The 16,018-nt window shown below is 36.1% G+C and overlaps 1 long non-coding RNA gene across 2 annotated transcripts in view; it reads right to left on the bottom strand.

Moving 5' to 3' along the window:
• The window catches only part of LOC125106741 (uncharacterized), a 134,427-nt gene that overhangs the window by 56,005 nt on the left and 62,404 nt on the right, over positions 1 to 16,018 (bottom strand). For both annotated transcript variants that reach the window (XR_007129415.1, XR_007129416.1), the window contains exons 6-7: positions 3,505 to 3,588; positions 1,645 to 1,731 (exon numbers count right to left, since the gene is read on the bottom strand). This is a non-coding gene — a long non-coding RNA (uncharacterized LOC125106741). The remainder of the gene's footprint in view (positions 1 to 1,644; positions 1,732 to 3,504; positions 3,589 to 16,018) is intronic.

Genomic DNA, 16,018 nt, shown 5'->3' with positions numbered 1-16,018 from the left:
TCATGATCTCAGAGTCCTGGGATCGAGCCCCGCATCAGGCTCTCTGTTCAGAGGGGAGCCTGCTTCTCTCTCTCTCTCTCTGCCTGCTTGTGATCTATCAAATAAATAAATAAATAAATAAATAAATAAATAAAATCATCAATGATGTCAACTCATCTTCCTATGGTGAAGTATTTAGTTTTATTTTTTAAAAATGTTACAAGTATAATAGCAGGTGAATTTTTAAGCCAGTTCTATTTTTTAAACAAAAAAATGAGATAAAATTTTATGAAAATTTAGGCTGACTTTCTCATGTGGCATAAGCCAAACTAGAATTGGGTCCCAATCTTTACAAGAAAGTTCTAAGAAATGGCAGCATTGTTAGGACAATCAGCTAGCCCTCCCAAATGGCTTCTTTGAAGGATAAGATTTTTTTGAGTATCTAAATTTTTCTGTTTGTTATCAAACAGATAAATAAAAAATGTATTAAAGTCATACTCTGTTACTTCTTATTATTCATTACAAACATCATAAAAAAGCATAACATAATGTTTAAACTTGTTGAATCTCTACGTTGTACACCTAAAGCTAATGTAACATTGTGTGTCAGCTATGCTCAAATTAAAAAAAAATATTTTTTCCTAAAAATCTCTTATAAGATAGAGTAATGATGTATATTTTTCCTTTATACTACCTCATTTCTCCACTTGCACTGCATCCAGCTTAGATAATAAATACTATATGTATATAGAAGGATTCCACATATATCTCTTCCACTTGGACCTATGGATGTATACTACCTATCTCAAATTCAAATATCTAAAAAAAAAAAAAAAAAGTCTTATATCCTTTATCTTTCCCATCTCAGTTCTTGCTCATAAATCTAATCTCTTCAGCCAGATTAGAAATCAAAAATCAAAAAATGTAAATCAGGCAATGTAAACCCTCTAAGACCTACTATCAGCTTAAAATTCAAACTTGCAGCCCTTGGGCACAGCACTCTGATCTGGCCTCTGCCTCTACCTCAGCCCCAACATCTCTCCCTTTTACTTACTCTGCTCCAGCCCCTCTACTCTGTCTGCTATTCCCAGAGCCACTAAGCTCAATATAGATTCAGCCCATTACACTTTCTCTTCCTTCTGCCTAGAATTCCTTCTCCTCTAATCTTCAAATGTTTAATTCCTTCTCATCATCAGGACTCTGTTCAACTGCTATCTTTTTAAAAAGTTATTTCCTGATCTATCTGAAATTTCCCCACTCTAGACACTCTCTATTCCCTAACCCTGATTTATTGTACTCATAGGACTAGTCATTTCTGAAGTCATTATTTTATTGTTTACTGTCAGTTCCCCTACGTCTGGAATGTCCCCTACATCAGTGCCATGAGGGTAGGAATTTTGCTTATCTTGTTTACTGTTAGGGTTTAGAATAGCACTTGGCACATAAGGGGCATACTACTGTGAATGAATGAATGTTCAATAAACCATACAAATTGTAGAGTGGTTCTAAGAAAGACCCAAGATCAGACTGCACTCTTCTGATAGTAAAGAACTGCTTATGAAGACAGCAGCCATCAGTTATGTAAATAAAGCACTGGATTTAGAACTAACGCATCCATACAGGCTTGTGTAGGTTACTAGGTATGTATTCTGTATTACATATTACCTGCAAACAGGATATGTATCATTTCACAGTATCTTCAGAATCTTTGAGTACTGGATAAAATGTTGCTTTGGGAAGGTAGAAGATGACCTGAAATAAAGGAATAATATTCCCCTGGCCAGCTCTGGCAAGGTGTAGAAAATGACAAATACTAGCATCAGTTGGCTATCCTCCTTTGCTCTCTTTCCTTTTAGAGTTTGGGGCCCATTGGAAAAGAAGCATTTTATGAATTCAAAGAATTATCTTATCAAATCCCCATAATTATTTTAACTATGTGGCATAATCTGTGCATAGCCAGTGATTAAGTTGTGCCATAATTAAAACAGTATCATGAAACTAATTACAAAAAGCTAGACAGACAGTGTTATCTTCCTTCTCAGTGTCCAAATGCTACATTACAGAAGAATATAATTCTACTCTGCAGACACCATTAAAATCTTCCAACATATTTTTAAATCCCTGACTGTCTGAGGGGTGAGTTGGGTCAGGGAAGGACGGGTGATGACAAAGAGTGCAGAAGAATCCTGAATGAAGTTTGAGCTTTTAGATAAGCCTTTCATCATGAGATGGAAAAATAACTAAAAATGATTGTTGGGAAAAAAAATTTTTTTTTTCTCTTTAGAAAAACTGTCTAATCAGAAAACCAGATAGTTTGGCTGGACTATAGGAACTATCTAGAAGACAGAAAGACCTGGTTGATATTTCTCCATTTAGACTGAAACTACAATTATTTTCCTAATTAGAGCAGATGAAGGAAAGAAGAAAGAATCCAAGAGCTAATGTTAAATTCATCCTTTCAGGTAGCTATTCACACAAGGTCAGTGGCATAAGTAAAATACTTCACATGTATACATGTCTTTGCTAACAGTACATTTATGTGTTGCTTTCATTGATACTATCATTGTTTTTACCTCCAACTAATGGCAGGAGAGGCAGCTTTCATAAGTACATAGGATAAATGGCAAAAGGAAAATATCTGACATTTAAAACTTGCCCTGGGTCACTAAGAAATAGCTACAAAATAATTCAAACTGATTTTCTTTCACCCCAGGCTACCCTGACAAAACCATAAAAATAGAATCACCCTATGGGGTTGCACAAGATAATGGCAGAAAAAGACATCAGGTAAGTATCAGGGCTTACCTTGGATCAGCGGGTGTTGGCCCGTATCATCTGCACTGCTTGGAAACTTTTTAGAAATACAACTTCTGGAATCCTAACCCAGAACCACTGACTTGGGAACTCTGGAGGTGGAGCCCAGCAATCTGTGTGTCTTAATAAAGCTTCCTGGTGATTCTGATGTTTGCCTAAGCTTGAGAGCCACTGTATTTTTGTCATTATCGCTGAATTCCTTTTTTCTAGTTTTACTGAGCTATAATCGCCATATGTAAGTTAACATCATGTAAATGGAAGGTGTACAAATGATAGCTCTCTATCACTTTTCCTGGAGAATTAAGGATCCAAACATGCCATCCCATGGGTGTTCCAGGCCTCCCTCCCTGCTCTAATCCTGACCCTCCCATATGCTAGATGAATGAATAGCAACACAAATAAACTGCCAATTAAACTTCTCTCTACAGCTGAAGAGAGGAGTGTCAGAGAACTACCTATAATACCAAATCAGAGGAAGAGAGCTGGAATTTCATGTCTTTTCTCTGGATAGAGTTATGCTATTGGAAAAAACAGTTTATGATAACATTGTACATTGGCTCTTAGAACTAAAGATTAAAAGATTATAAACTCTTTGATTTCTGGTTACTCTGAATGATCTTCAGTAGCTGTCACACTTGCTTTAGCTATGTTGGCCATCTGTACATATTCGCTTAAATTAACCAACTAATATTTTTAATAAATTCCAGTTACCCTACGTATGGGAGGCAGTTGTCCTCAGCTATGTTTTTCTCTCTGTCTTCCATAGCATTGCTTCACCTAGCCAAGTATATCATCCTGAAAATAGAAAGAAATGGCCATTTACCAGGCTCCCTTACTTAAAAAAGTCAGCCCTTACTGGAAAGGTATGATTATTCATACTTCTGTTCATTCAACAAATGTTAACTACACATCTGTCACATGGCAGATGATTATTCATACTTCTGGAAAGGTATGATTATTCATACTTCTGTTCATTCAACAAATGTTAACTACACATCTGTCACATGGCAGGTACTGGGCTAGAAACTAGAAAGACATACTCAGATATAATCCTACACTTGAGAGGACATAGTTTAGTCCAAGGCAGCATACATGAATTAAGCACAAAAGGAGCTGCTAGTTGTTAAAATGGAAGTGAGCACAGGATATGACACAAAGTAAGAGGATACATTCAAGTCTACTTATAAGTGTGGCAAGGTGTCTGGTACCATTATGCCTGAACCTGTTCTATGTACATTTCTTTTTTTTTTTTTCCACATTTAATCATTTAGTTATACTTGTAAGTATTCAACTGCTGAAGGGGTATTCTTCCCCAAAAAACAGCAATCAGTTTTAGGCATTCTTCTCAACAGAAATACTTTAAAAAATGTTCAGCTATAGAAAATAAAGCAATAATTTTTCTATTAATCATTGGATCAATTTGTTTTTCTGTTTTTAAGAGTTTTTGTTTCCCCAAATGATTCCCCATTTTCTCTCAATTGTTACCTTGAGTTGAGGTTCACCTAAATCTTAGTTACCCCAAAAGAGAAGATATTGTGGTATACTAACAGCAATTTTCCCCCACAACCAACTCTGAGACAGATAAGGGAGAGCAGGACCACTCAAGAGAACAATGTCCAACTTTCTCGGCTTCCTGCCCTTCCACAGCAGCCAAGGTCATACCTGCACACATAGGAGAGGTCGTCCTCTCTCCTATGTACCCCATTGACTCATTCTCCAGCTTCCACTGCTCTCTCACTCCCATTTCCACCCTCCCTATAGTTCCAAAACAGTGGGGGTTGGGAGAGCAGCATTCTCAATATATAAGTACCAACTTCTCTCAATATCTTTTTTTTTTAATTTCTTTTCAGCATAACAGAATTCATTGTTTTTGCACCATACCCAGTGCTCTATGTACATTTCTAACCCAGCAACTCAAATTAAGTCAACTCTGGGGATAAAAACTTGTTCTGCAATCTAAGCCTGGTAAGGACTACTATTAGTTGGTTTAGAACTGGTCAAGAACATAAGGATTTGAACAAAATAAAACCTTTCCTTTCCTTAGACAGTTGTGTGAATACTCACTGCAAACTACTTTTCCTGGGCTGTACACAGAATCTGTGTGTCAGTTCATTTGTGCCTCCTTGACGACAGAAGTCAGGGCCTAATGCTTGGCAAAAATAATTTGAACAGCATGCCACCCTCTCCCCTCTCTGCTGCCACAGTGATTCTAGACTTTGTGCAAATCTACCCTAAGCAACTAGGGACTATAACTAGGGAAATGGAGTTCCTTAAAAAGCAAAGGGAATGGAGATGCCAAAAGAGTTTCTAGGAGGATATGCCTGGAATTTGGGATTTTTGATTTGTGTTTCTACAAAGCCTGGGCAAGCTGCCCTACTAAAATTACCATTAAGTTGAATTTATGACCAAGTAATGGTACATTTCTCTCATTAAAGACAGATCTTCTCTATCTGTCTGGGCTAGAGGGTGACCTGTGTGGGAAAACAGTAAATCACTAGCCCCGCATTGCTCTTTTGTGCGCCTTGGGAGTGGAGGGGGATGCCAAAGCGGTTAAGGTCAGCTTTGTGATTTGTGTCCCAGGAGGGTAGAAAAATCAGTTTGGGGATTTGCTAAAGGATCAACAACATAATTGATAACCAGTGCACTGGCATGATTCTGCTGTTGGAATGCCTTTGAAACCATTCCCAAATGGCACCAGGGATTAGGGAAGATTCTTGAACAGAGAATGAGCTATGCGACCTGGGGCATACTTTAACTCTGTCTTCAACCTGGGTATAGTTGTGAAGAAAAATTAACCTCAGGGACATCCTTGTCTGGAGTAGGTAGAATAATGGCAGCAACCAAGGTTGAGCCCACAAAGCATTTAGGGACACCCTCAAAAAGCAGTCAGTTATTTGGGGGGTTTCCTCAAGTTTTGTACTAAAATCAAAGAATAAAAGCAGATGAAAATAAAACCTGATTTCAACACAGAAAAAAAAAAAAAAACCCTGATTTCAGTCATCAATCCCAAATTTTGGGACCAACAGCTGATTCTCTTTGCTTGAATTTTCCAGTGTCTCTTTGCTTTCAAATTTCTGTCTAAGGAATCAAGAATGATAATTGTAATATTTAATATTTATTGAGTGTCTGAAACCTTGAGCCAGGTACTGTACTAAGCCCTTTGCCTGCCTTCCATGTCAATCTCCACCATTATCCCGTGAGATGGGGATTTCTAGCTCCATTTTGCAGATGAGAACCCTAGGGTTTCCGGAAACCAACACAGAGATCCTGCTATGACTCAGACCTCGATTAGGCTGTTTCTAAAGTTAAGCTCTTAAGCATTAAAATGCTCCAACAGAGGAAATAAACTACTTTCCTTTAGATCCTACCTGTTCTTAATTCTCTAGGTCAAATATTTCAAATGTTTGATAAAATTTTGATATGAGGCTTAGTAATTAGTTACATGGAAATATCCCTTTTCAATTACTGCCACCATGCAGAAACCCATTCAATAAGTATTAGTTTCTTACCTCCAATTAACTGTATTTTTCTATTCCATACTTAGAATACTTAAAGGGGAAGCATTTTCAAGATAAACTCTCTACCTTAACTCCATTTAGCTTTCTGACACCATTCTTTTGTAAGTCTTACACTTTTTATATAGCCTCAGGTCCTTTCGTAACATAAATCCTTTTGTATTATCAATGATTTGATTGTATGTTCTTCAAAACTTTATTCCTTTTAAAAAGTTATAATTTATTTCAACCATTTCGGAAATAAATTATTATAAGTCCTCTGGAGAATTCATGCTTATAAGGATTTCTGTAGCTATATAAAATAAGACTTCTGTGCATTGTTGTTGTTGGATGTGTATTTTCTCTCTCTCTCCTCCCACAATTGTAAACTATTATTCCACATACCGTCAGTGGGGCCTCACTAGTTATAATCTATCTTTTTTTTTTAAGATTTTATTTATTTATTTGACAGACAGAGATCACAAGTAGACAGAGAGGCAGGCAGAGAGAGAGAGGGAAGCAGGCTCCCTGCTGAGCAGAGAGCCCGATGTGGGACTCGATCCCAGGACCCTGAGATCATAACCTGAGCCGAAGGCAGCGGCTTAACCCACTGAGCCACCCAGGCACCCTAGTTATAATCTATCTTGCTCTATAAATAATTTTCTGAATAAGGGCCTGAGAGAAGATCTGTGTTTTTACTGTGGACTAAAAGTACCCGGGTATCGTGACATATGTTATGTTATCACTTAGTTTACTTCTGAGTTCATAACTGTGTTCCCAATGGTTATGTCTGACCAAAGACATGAGTTGAATATGAATGCAAGTTAGATTTTTTTTTGCAAGTCATACATACATATTTAGAAATAAAAATAGTTATAGATACAGATGACAATATAGGCAAAGAAATACGGTTAGAATGCATGGGTGTTTATTATGTCTTCATACCAGACATAATACAGTGAGAATCATGAGAATAAGGTCTTCTCTAAACTGGAGACTCTTTTTTTTTTTTTTAAGATTTATTTGAGAGTGAGAGAGTTGGGAGGGGCAGAGAGATTGAATCCCAAGCAGACTCCCTACTGAGTGAGGAGTCTGACTCAGGACACGATCTCACGACCCTGAGATCATGACAGGAGCAGAAACCAAGAAAGAGACCTTTAACTGAACGAGCCACCCAGGTGCCCCTAAATTGGAGAGTGTTTCTAAAAGTTTGTTTTGTGCCCAGAATTCAAGTTTAAACACTACTTATCATAATGCTTATTTATACTACAATGCTTTATAAAGAAATGTTAGTCAATACATGCCAAATAAAGAAAATCATACAAAAGGCATTCAATGTCAAACCTTGGAATTGTTCGCTATTACTTTTTTTTTCTCAGATCCACCTATCCTCTTCTTTAAGCATAAAACAGTTTGTAAAATAACTCACATATGTTAAAACTCTTTAAAAAAATACTAAACTTAGCAGAATGAAAATATAAGCCACTGAAAGAAAATATTTGCAAATTATATACCCAATAAAGAAATTCTATCATGAATATATTTTTTAAAACTTCTTGAAACTCAATAAAAAAATGGTTGAGAAATTTGGACAGGCATTCACCAAAGAAGATATACAAATGGCAGATAAGCACATGAAAAGATTTTCACACCATTAGTTATTAGAAAAATGCAAATTTAAACCACAATGAGGTACCACCACATGCTTATTAGAATGGCTAAATTTTTTTTAAATGGTCTTTCAAAATGTTGGTGAGGTTTTAGAGGAACTGTCACAGGGGTGATGGGAACATAAAATGGTGCAACCACTTTGGAAAGTCTTCTGTAAGTGTTAAACACAACTACCATATGACTCAGCCATTCCATCCTAGATATTTACTCAAGAAAAATGAAATCATAGTGTCATACAAGAATTTATGCATGAACATTCATAGCAGATTTATTTATAAGAGCCAAAACTAAAACGACCCAAATATCCAATTAATACATAGCTATATCTCAAAATAATTACATTGAATGGAAGAAGCCAGAAAAAGATATATACTTATAATTCTATTTATATAAAATTATGGAAAATATAAACTAATCTGTAGTAACAGAAAACAGCTATCTCAGTAGTTGTCTGGGGCCTGGGGTAGATGAGGGTGAAAAGGAAGCCTTACCAAAGACAACAGGGAACTTGTAGGGATGATGGTTATGTTTACTATTTTGATTATGGCAATGGTTTCATGGGTGTATAAGTGTATCAAAAATTCTTAAATTGTACTTTTTAAATTTCTGCAGTTTATTGCTTGTCAATCAACAGCTCAACATCCACTGGACTTTTCAACAGACTTACTCCAGTTTCTGTGTTAAACAATAGAATGGAGAGGAGATAGGGTGTCAAAGGTAGGAGCTGAGAGCCAGTAGGAAACTACTTCAACAATCCAGGCGAGAGAGAGTGGATGTGTGCACCAGGGTGGAGACAGTGATACCAGATCTATTTTATCCACTCTGGATGTATTTTAAAAGTAGAATCAACAGGTTTTCCTTAGGGATCAGACAGGTAATATGAGAGGAAGAAGAGTCATCTATGGTGACTTGGCCTGACCAACAATAAGAATGAAGTTTCCATTCCACTGAAATGAGAAAGGCTGTGAATGAAACACATAGATGGGGATGGTAATCAGGACTTGAGCTTAATCCTTTCAGATCAATGGGCTCTTATTGATGTCCTATTGACATCTCCTCACCCCAACACATGGTGCACAGACCATCAAGCCTTGGATCTAGTTCCCTCAGAGTTTCCTACTCCGAGCCCAGTCCTTTCTAAGTACTCATGGCTGATAGGATGCTCACTGGTGCAAAAGACTATACATTGCTTGGTTATTGGGTAGTGTGTGGGGGTCATGCTTTTATGTTCCTCCAGTATGTATCTCCTTATTAGAGTGAGCCTTTTACCTCACTCTACAAAGGTTGTAAGCAATTTCTTAAAACCTGGTCCTGTATCTTACCAGATCTAGTTTCCAGTTCCCAAACTCATATTTAAGAAACTGGCACAACAATATTTCTGTCATGCTGTAATGGTCAAGCAATCATAATCCATAATGACTCAAGGAGAAGGGACACAGACCTCCCACATCTAGACGGAAGGAGAGTCAGAAATTTGGAGGCCATATTTTAAACCCATTACACCAAGGTGCCACATAATAACTGAGTTAAATATTACCTACACACTTGCATTATCTTTTATTTAAGCCCTTGTTATCTTATAAGAAAGTGAAGGGATCTGTATATTCACCTTGACTACAACCCCATATTATGAATAAACCATTCTTTGCTGGCATGTGTGATCTTGGCATCCAATTTGTTTTCACTCTTTACAAATACAAATGGTAACATTGCATTTTGAAATGATTCATGATACAGTCAACCTAAAAGCTCTCTGTAGACAGGGACTTTATCATGCTACAATGCCCCAAACATAGTACCTATTTAGTGATAATGAAAATTGATATATGCCAAGTTGGCCCTACACAATTGTCAGATTCTTTTGGTAAGTACTGATTGCCTCAATATTTGGCAATATAAAAGACAAATAGAAGCTATGACTTCTTCCCCTACCTCACCATTAGGTGGTAAGTGTAGTGAAAGTAAATATTGGACCAAATTTTGCCACATAGAAATATTTATTAGCAGTCAAGTTTCAAAATAGCCATACAAACTATTCCAATGGGCTTGAGAAAGTCTCTGCTCTCTACCTTTTAGGCATACCAACAAGCTTTACAATAAGAGTTGAATAAAAAAAATTAGCAAAACTTCTAATTAAATCAGGTGACACAGACTTGATTAAATAGGGAGGCACAGAATCAAAATTCTAGACCTAGAACATATACTAAAAATGTTAGGCTTCTGGGTTTTGTTGTATCCTTGAATTTTGTTCCTTCAAGGACAGAGATGCCTATGTAATCTTCTTTTAGTCTGATATATACTTGCACACCATCATTCACTTACACCCTAGAAATTATGTCCAACATCCCTTGCACTCATCACTGAACCCTCTGGTGCAGATTTAAATAACAACATTTGAAGTGTTTTGGATCTGAATCCCTGAGTAGGCAATTGTAAGGTCACAGGTGTGTGCTAGAGCTGGATTATACTAGCTGTGAGTCAGTTGCGTATATCTCTTCCCAACACTGCATTCTGTGACCTCACACTATTGCTTGAAACTGGCTATGGTAGGAATAGTTGCACAACAGAAATCAGCAAACGATACAAATCAGAACTTTGTCCCTCCCTAGAGCTGTGTTGCCAGCACATTTCTATAACTGATCATCCCTATGGTATGAATTAATTTACATCAAACCATTTGTATTGGAGTATTTGAAAGTAACTTACTAATAATATAATAAGTAGATATTTGTTGCTTAAATTAATTATTGCATACAGTTCTTATATTTAAATAAGTGCCTAGGGGTATTCATATGTGTGTTTTGAGTGAGTTGTTTGTCCAATCTCATTAGCTCATGAAATTCCATAAGTTTTTAGTAATATCATATTTATAGAACATAAAAACTGAGTAGAATAGAAATTGATCAGCAGGGGTAAATTAAATGATCTTTTATAAGATTATATACTCATATTTAAGACTGATATAAAATAGAATGGCAGATATTAATCCAATTTTAATTTTATTTTATTGAAAATTCTGATCTAATCTGAGGCATGACCCATTTATGTGCAGTATGATGGGAAAGACCAGAGTTCATCTCTACTTTAACACATACCAAATACATGACTTCAGACAAGTAATTTCTGAAACTCAATTTCCTTATCTGTAAAATGGGAATGACAAAAATGAGATCACCCATGTAAAAACATTTACAACTTACAATACTACAAAGTGAGCTATTTTTTTAAAGATTATTTATTTATTTATTTGAGAGAGAGAGAGCACAAGCAAGAGGTGGGGCAAAGGGAGAGGGAGAAACAGACTCCTCAATGAGCAGGTAGCCCGATGAAAGGCTGGATCCTAGGATCCTGGGATCATGACCTGAGCCAAAGGCAGATGCTTAACCGACTGAGCCACCCAGGTGCCCCCAAAACTGATTACTATTACTCAAGTGCCTCACAAAGAGCTAGCTGCTAACCATTTAAGACTAGGTAAGGAATGCACTGTTCTTTCCTTAGTGAGAAATAATAAATAAAACAATAAAGTATTTTTTTTAAAAACTTTCTCTCCAAAATAAAGACTACTGAGATTAACTTTTACAGGTTCTCTGAGGCTGTGAACAGAGAGCGGTTTTAAAATGGTCATCAGGCACGTACACTTGGACACATTGAATGTCGTGATCTTCTTTGTGTGCACACAAGATTCTCTTGCTGAGCTTCACTGCCTTCAGAGCTGGCTCAGGCTGTACAGTTTATTGCCTGTCACAGTTCATTGTAGTGTTCCCCTAGATCTTCACATCTTTCTTCCCCTTTACTTCTTTAGTATAAAACATCCTTCCTAATGCATCCTCCCAATTCTCTCTCTTTCGAAAGAGGACAAAAGAAGACCCTGAAGTATCTGCTCAAATCCGATCTCCAGTTTCATTAAACATGCCTCCACTCTACCATACCTAATTGGTCCTGGGGATTTATATGTATTATCCCATTTAGTCCTCTTCAAAATATTCCCTTTTTAAAGATATTAAAAAAAAAAAAACTAAGCTTCAGAAAGTTTAGGGACTTGCCCAAGATTCACAAAGCTCCGAGGTGGTATAGTCAGATTTCTAGTCCAGGTTTGTCTGGGTTTAAAGACCATTCTCACTTTTGTTCTTTAATAATCCTTCTAGAAAGCTTGCAGGGGACTTTTTAGACTCTCAGAAATTAGTCAGTGTTTTTAAAGGTCTTCTAGACCATGCAATAGGTAGATAGTTGAACTATTTTCCATTAGAATAATCAGCACTTGATTTAAAGCTGTTTGTCTGACACCTAAAATGGACCCTTTTTAAGAGCATGACTTTCTTTTCTCTTTTAAGATGTACTTACTTATTTGAGAAAGAGAGCACACAGTGTGGAGGGGCAGAGGGAGACGGAGAACATCTTAAGCAGACTCCACACTGAGCAACACTGGATATCAAGACCCTGAGATCACAACCTAAGCAGAAACCAAGAGTTGGATGCTTAACCAACTGCACCATGCAGGCACCCCACGCAGTTCTACCTTTGAACTCCTAGTGAGTATCTCAGCGCCGGCAAAGGAAGTATTTTAATAAATATTTATTCTTGAATGGAAGAGTGGTTCCAAATGGCTACGCATCTACACCCAACTAAACCCTTCCTGTGACAGGGAAGTCACCATTGCCACAGGAAACCATTGCCTTCAAGATCTCATGTCAAACTATGTGCATGATGTAATTTAAAAAAAAAAAAAAGAAGGAGGAGGAGGAGGAAGAGGAGAAGGCTGGGGAAGGGAAGGGGGAGGAGGAGGGGAAGAGGATGAGGAGAAGAAGAAGGGGAGGAGGAGGAGGAGGAAGAGGAAGAATGAGGAGAAGAAGGAGGAGGAGGAGGAGAAAGAAAGATGAAAGAAAGAAAGAAAGAAAGAAAGAAAGAAAGAAAGAAAGAAAGAAAGAAAGAAAGAAAGAAAAAGAAAGAAAAGAAAGAGAGAGGAAGGAAGGAAGGAAAGAAGGAAGGAAAAAAGGAAAGAAAGAAAGAGAAAGAAAGAAAAGAAGGAAAAGAAAGAAATAAAGAAAAGATAAAACATAAAGGAAGAGTGGTTCCCCAGGAATAGATTTAACTACTTGTAGGAGACTTATTTCCAAATGAGATGTAATGGCCAGAAAACTGGATAAGGACAGATATCCTGACTTCTTCATGCCTACCCTGAGCAAACTGCATTGCACTCTATACCAAAGGGACATTTTATCAATTAGGGTATAAAAAGATTCAGAAGAATCCACTGTTATCAGTAAATGTAGTGCTTTGTGTCAATGGTCTATTTGCAAAAATAAACTATGAAAAATATGAGTCAAGCTTGAAAGAGAAGAAAATAATGCATATAGGTCAAAAAATAAGCAGAGTTGAAATAAGATGATTTAAAGTTTAGAATCCATAACCACAATGAGATATCTCTTCAAAAAAATAGTTTAGAATTCTTTTTTGAATAGTATTTTATATTTTTAAAGTTTTCAGAGTTCAGGGCTATGTTCATGGGATGCTCTGATTCTTCAAACATGCATAAGTTGGGAATGCCTCTCAATATGTGTTCTTATAAAGCATTGCATAGGTAAAATCTTTACAATAAGGTGTTTTAAATATATTTAATGACATAGGTTATTTATAGTATCTGGTTACAAATCACTTTAAAAACCAGTACCCCGTCTACTTTATAAGTTCAGATTTTTCTCTTATGGTTTTGTAAACTATGGAAAAAAGCATTTTTGTCTTCTCTAGCAAAATTACCAAGGCAATAATTTAGACATGAATTCCAGGCAATATATTATTATTTTAAAACTCAATTTGCATTGAGATAAATTTCTAAACACTTATATTTGTTTTGTATTTGTATTTTTATTCTGCTTTGTATTCTGATGTTTGTTTCATTGTGTGATTATAAGTAATCTGTTTAATTTCTGGCCTCCTTTAATAGATTTAAATGTATTATTGTACAAACAAGACAACAAAAGTCCAGAGAAGGCTAGTGGTTTTTACAGCATCTCGCAGCTGGACCACCATGGAGTTAAGGGTAGCCAGGACTTCTTGAGGTCATACCAGTCTCTCCTGACTTACCAGACTGAAATCTGCTTTTCATCATTTAAATGTCACATATTTCAATTTTTAGTCCACAAGTATAAATTAGAAAAGGGGCACTCTTGTCTTTGATAAATGTTAGAATGAAGACAAACTGAGGTGGAAAAGAAACCTAATTCTATTGAGTACTGACTACACTCTAGCCATTGTGCTGGACACTGGTGATAGAGCACTAAATTAACCCTAATAAAGCTCACATTCTAGTAAGGGAGAAACTCAAAAACCAGATAAACAAACATCTATTTAAGGAATGCTATGAAGGGAACAAATAGGATGCCAAGAAAGAAAATACTAGAGCTTGGGGTACCTGGGTGGCTCACTCAGTTAAGCCTCTACCTTTGGCTCAGATCATGATCTCAGTGTGCGGAGAATGGCCCTGCATTGGACTCCCTACTCAGCAGGGAGTCTGTTCTCTCACTGTCCTGTTTGTGCTCTCTCCCTCAAATAAATAAGTAAAATCTTAAAAAAAAAAAAAAAGAATATTCTATCTAACAACAGCAAAATACACACTCTTCAAATAAACATAGACATTCGCCAAGATCATTTTCTGAGCCATAGAGTAACTAATTTAAAAGGATTAAATAAGAGAAAGAATATTCTCCAAACATAATAATGAAACTAGAAATCCATAGAAGAAAGGGATCTTTGAACACTACATCAAAAACTAACAATGTACTATACAGTGACTAACTAAACATAATTAAAATAAATAAAATTAATTAACTAATTAATTAAATTAAAATTTTAAAAAAGAAAGGATCTAAAGATCCCCAAACATGGAAAATAACAACACATGTCTAAATAACCTACAAGTCAAAAATGAAAGTAAAATAATGAATTAGAAGATATTTGAATTAAATTAAAATGAAAGTATAGCATGTCAAAATTTGTTCAACAAATTAATTCTGAGATTAATTCTCAAAGCTGCAAAATAAGAAAAATAATCCCACTCCTACACAATTTGAAAATAGGTAAGGTAAACAAACGATTTGGCCTAAGACTTCACTACAGAAAAAATATCAATGGCAAATAAGCACTTGAAAAAATATTCAATATCATTATTTCTCAGGAAAATGAAAATTATGTCCACAATGAGATAGCATTTTACACTTACATATGGCATATTTTCAATGAATAAATACATAAATAATTGATGTGATAAAAATATTCTGTCTTGATTATGGCAGTGGGTACATAACTATATTGTTTTTCAAAATTCATGTAGAACTTTACACCTATAAAAGGTAAACTTTAGTATATGTACCTCATGACTTAAAAAAATAAAAAGCATTGTGCTGAGTGAAAAAGCTAGATACAAAAGACTGAATATTATATGATTCCATTATATGGTGTTCTAGAAAAGTCAAACTACAGGTACAGAAAACATCAGTGATTGTCAGAGGTTTGGTGTTAAGAAGATTAGCTGCAAAGGACAATGAAAAAAATTGTGGTGATGAATTTACCCTTATTTTGCTTGTATATTTTGGTTCTGTATTTTGACAGGGGTTAAGTGATTTTATACATTTTTCAAAACACATCAAATGTATACTTAATAAAACTGAATTTTTTTTTCAAAGATTTTATTTACTTATTTGACAGACAGTAGTAGGCAAGCAGACAGAGAGGCAGGCAGAGAGAGGAGGAAGCAGGCTCCCTGCTGAGCAGAGAGCCTGATGCATCCCCGGACTCTGGGATCATGACCTGAGCCGGAAGGCAGAGGCTTTAACCCACTGAGCCACCCAGGCGCCCCTAAAACTGAATTTTTATTATGTAAATTATACCTCAGTAAATGAATGAAAGAATCATTGAATCATTCAATGTTTGTTGAATCATTCCTTTGATTCAACAATCATCTTTGATTTAATATCTTAGAATGTGCAAAACACTATACTAGGAATACAGGAAAACACAAGTAAATAAGGAAGTATTACCTGCAGAAGATTTACTGGGAAGTGCTC

This window comes from Lutra lutra, chromosome 8, assembly GCF_902655055.1.
Source record: "Lutra lutra chromosome 8, mLutLut1.2, whole genome shotgun sequence".
Taxonomy (NCBI): Eukaryota; Metazoa; Chordata; class Mammalia; order Carnivora; family Mustelidae; genus Lutra; species Lutra lutra.
The sequence above is the reverse complement of the archived record's forward strand: the minus strand, read 5'-3'. Positions and strand labels throughout refer to the sequence as shown.